Source organism: Cebus imitator, unplaced genomic scaffold, assembly GCF_001604975.1.
Source record: "Cebus imitator isolate Cc_AM_T3 unplaced genomic scaffold, Cebus_imitator-1.0 Scaffold39, whole genome shotgun sequence".
Lineage (NCBI taxonomy): Eukaryota > Metazoa > Chordata > Mammalia > Primates > Cebidae > Cebus > Cebus imitator.
In genome coordinates, this window is record NW_016107354.1 from 7,957,053 (window position 1) to 7,961,413 (window position 4,361).

General features: G+C 43.3%; 1 pseudogene; it reads left to right on the top strand.

Moving 5' to 3' along the window:
- The first annotated feature begins 2,370 nt into the window (after positions 1-2,370).
- On the top strand, positions 2,371-3,265 carry LOC108302270 (annotated as a pseudogene).
- The last annotated feature ends 1,096 nt before the right edge of the window (positions 3,266-4,361 follow it).

Genomic DNA, 4,361 nt, shown 5'->3' on the forward strand with positions numbered 1-4,361 from the left:
AGATCTATTTACTATCACAAGAACAGCATGGGAGAGACCCACCCCCATAATTCAATCACCTTCCATCGGTTACTCCCATGACATGTGGGAATTATGGGAGTTACAACTCAAGATGAGATTTGGATGAGGACACAGCCAAACCATATCACTGCTATCAACATTTGTGTGCAGATTTTTTAATTGAACATAGTTCCATTCTCTAGGATAAATGCCCAGTATGGATTGTTAGGTAGTATGATGTATATAGTTAACTTTTTAGGTAAATACAAAAGACTTTTCCAAAGTAGTTATACTATTTTACTTTCGTACTGTCAATGTATGAAAAATAGGGTTGCTCCAAACCTCTGCCAACATTCAAAACTATGATTTTTCTTTTTTTTTTTTTTTTTTTTTTTGCCATTCTAAGAGGCGTTTTTTTTTTTTTTTTTTTTTTTTTTTTTTTAGCCATTCTAAGAGGCGTGTAGTGATATCCCATAGTGGCTTCTTCTGAGGCCTCTTTCCTTGGCTTATTTATGGGACCGTCTCCCCTCTTCACATGGTCTTCTCTCTGTGTGTCTGGGTCCTAACCTCCTATTCCTGTAAGGACATCAGTCATATTCAATCTCACCAAACAGCCTCATTTTAACTTAATTCGCTCTGTAAACACCTTGTCTTCAAATACAGTGGTCTTCTGACATACTGGGGGTATGGACTTCAATATATGACTATTACAGAGACACTATTTAGCCCATTACAAGATCCTTAATAAATATTTTCTGAATGAATCTATTAAAAAACTTTTCTAAATATTTTAAATAATTTTTTATTCAAAAGGCATTCTTTAAATGACAGCTTGATTTAAATGTTGCATGTGGCACAAGAAGATAACTCATAAGAGATACCACTGTGAGTATATATACCAAATGAAAATAAATAACAATTTTCATGAAGGGGAAGAAGTAAGAAGGATACTTACATGTGATGAACTCTTCACCTTTTAGAAGGGAAGTCGATTGATCCACTTGTTGATATTGACAAATTAAAAATAAAACTATAGAGGAGGGGCTTTGAGATGGCTGACTAGAGGCACTGGACACTAGCCTCCTCCACAAAGAAGAACCAAAATAGCAACTGGATTATCACCCTTCAAACAGAGCGTCTAAGAGAGAGAATGCTGGAATTCAGCAAAAAAGTGACAGAAAACACCTGAGGTATGAAAAGAGGGGGAGGCAAGTGGGAAAGCCCAACTGGGATCAGCTGGAAGCCCTGAGCAGCTCCCCAGTGTGGGGGAAGGGTCAGAGAGCATTCTCCAGCAGTTTCACATTCCCATCATGAACTCCTGCAATCCTAGCCACCACCGGAGTGCCCCTCAACTGCCGTGGGCCCTAAGACTGGTATAGAGAGCCCCCTGGAGTCTGTGCTACAACACTACTCCAGAAAGAGAGCTCATGCGAGGTACCACACATTTCCTGGAGACCCCCAACAGCTGCAGCATGGCACCATTCTGAGAGCCCAGACCCCATAAGACTGCATCCTGCTGGGGACCAACAGCTCCTGCATCACCACATTCCCCAGAGCCCCACCGACATCGTCCCATGTCCACCTGGAGCGCCACAGTGACCAACACTTCCTTAATAATCTTAATAAACTCCCCTTTATATATACATCTATCTAATTAGGTCTATCCCTCTAGAAAACCCTAACTAGGATGGGTGAGTGCGGGGCGGGCGTTGGGGAAGCCCCGGGCTCCTCTTGCCTGTGGTTGGAGGGAGGGGAAACGCCCCGAAGGTCCGGTCTGGGTAGCCCGCCACCCTGGGGGTCCACCCCTGTTCTCTGCGCGCGCAGGCTTACCTGGCCCGGCAGCTGCGGGACCCGCCCAAGCGGCGCGCGCGGAATCAGTTCTCACCGTCGTCGGCTCCCGGATCTCCCGGTTGACGCGGGTGTTTGTCAGGCTGCTGGAGGACCTTTCCCGAAGGAGGCTGTGCCTTCATTCGGGCGAGCCCTGGGCTGGGGAGGCACCTCCCTCGTGCGCAGGAACCACAGGGGCGAGTAGGAGCTGGTGAGCCCGGGAGAGAGTGGGGTCCCTGCCTCCTGGGAGACTGGGATTTTGGCCTCCTCACCGCAGTACCCCTGACTGTGGAGCGTTAGAGACGGAATAGGACTTAGTGATCTTGTCCAACCCCCTCCCCGTTATTCACAGGTTGGGGAAATGGACGCCTGGAGAACAGAAATCCAGTTACCAAAATTGACTCCAATAGAGAGAACCTAGAGGAACAATGACAATGGAAGAAATTGGGAACATTATCAAAAAGCTATCATCCTGCCAAACTCCAGGCTCAGATGGTGTTACAGGTTTAAAAAAGTTCTTGAAAAAGAAAGATCTTAAGCAACATGATGGATTCAGAAGCTCATGAAAAGAGGTCACCAATACTAACATCTTCAAAACAAGATATCTCACCGCATATAACAAACGTTGGTGAAATGAAGCATTACTTGTGTGGCTGCTGTGCCGCCTTCTGCAACATCGCAATCACATTTCCCATTCAGAAGGTCCTCTTTCGACAACAGCTGCATGGCATCAAAACCCGGGATGCAGTACTTCAGTTGAGAAAAGATGGATTTCGAAACTTGTATCGTGGAATGCTTCCCCCATTGATGCAGAAGACAACTACGCTTACACTTATGTTTGGTCTGTATGAGGATTTATCCTGCCTTCTCGACAAGCATGTCAGTGCTCCAGAGTTTGCAACCCGTGGCATGGCGGCAGTGCTTGCAGGGACAACAGAAGCGATTTTCACTCCGCTGGAAAGGGTTCAGACATTGCTTCAAGACCACAAGCATCATGATAGATTTGCCAACACTTACCAGGCTTTCAAGGCACTGAAATGTCATGGAATTGGAGAGTATTATCGAGGCTTGGTGCCCATTCTTTTCCGGAATGGACTCAGCAATGTCTTTTTTTTTCGGCCTTCGAGGTCCCATTAAGGAACATCTGCCTACCGCAACGACTCGCAGTGTTCATTTGGTCAATGATTTTATCTGTGGAGGTCTATTGGGTGCCATGACGGGATTCTTGTTTTATCCAATTAATGTTGTAAAAATTCGCATACAGTCTCAGATTGGTGGGGAATTTCAGTCTTTCCCCAAGGTTTTCCAAACAATCTGGCTGGAAAGGGACAGAAAACTGATAAACCTTTTCAGAGGTGCTCATCTGAATTACCATCGGTCCGTTATCTCTTGAGGCATAATCAATGCAACTTATGAGTTCTTGTTAAAGGTTATATGAAAAAAAAAAATCAGTTAAGTGCCATTTAACAACTGAATGGACCTTCTGAGAAGAATGCAGTTTGGCCTCTTTCTTAATTGGCGAAATACAAGTTGGCGTCATAACTCCAGGCCACAGTGAGTTATAGACAAAGCTGTTTTCCCTAAGCATCAACAAAACAGAATAAAAGGTTCCAATAGGAAAATATAAGGGTTTTGTTGTTGTTTGTTTTGTTTTTTATCATCATCTAAGAGCTTTAGGCTAATTGCCTGGCAAATAACTGTCCATCTGATGGCCTTTGACAGGTGGTATTCTTTTTCTCAAACCATTCTTGAAATCTTCTGCATTGAAACGTAAGTGGCTGTGACCAGCCAGAGAGAAGGTCCTCAGGGGTGAGGGGCTTCTCAGGCTAAAGTAAGCCTGAGAGTAGTTATTGGAATAGCAAAGTAGTTATTCCATTGCTTGCTTCTCTGCCCTCAGGAACAGCTGCAGAGGATAGTCTTCATTAAGCTCAAGCATATGAGAAAGGGGCAGAACAGAGAAGAAAAGCAGCTTATTAGGTATAGGCTTTTAATAATAAATTGCTTGTATTCGTTTTGAAACTAAGCACCTATTGGATAGTCATTATAATATTTCTGTTTAGATAGGGTAGATCAAGGAGCTATGAAAGTTCTCATTTTGCTTTCTAGGTTTGAAAGTTTTCTGTTTGATTCTGACTGTGGCCTTCAACCCTTCCAAAATATCCTTATGTTAATTTCACTTATTTCATTGCCAAAAGACGAAGGGGCTTAAATTTTGTTATGGGTGTTCCATTCTGTTAAGAAGTTTTCATATTAATTGCATATAGATAAAATTCTGTTTAGCTTGGTTTCTTTGAATTATTGGTGCCATCTCAGCCAAGGTCTGTGGTTGCTTTTCCCCTTGAGTAGGAGTTGGTCATTTTCAAGCATCCTGTTCTCTTAAAACTCTCCTTTTAAAAAATAAACACTTCCATAACATTTTGTTTTAGAAGTCTATTAATACAATCCCACTTTTTTCTCCTTAGTTTCTAAATGTTACGGGGATGGGGGGAGTCAGGATCGTTTTCACCCCACAGTGTTGGCTGTCTTTTATTTTA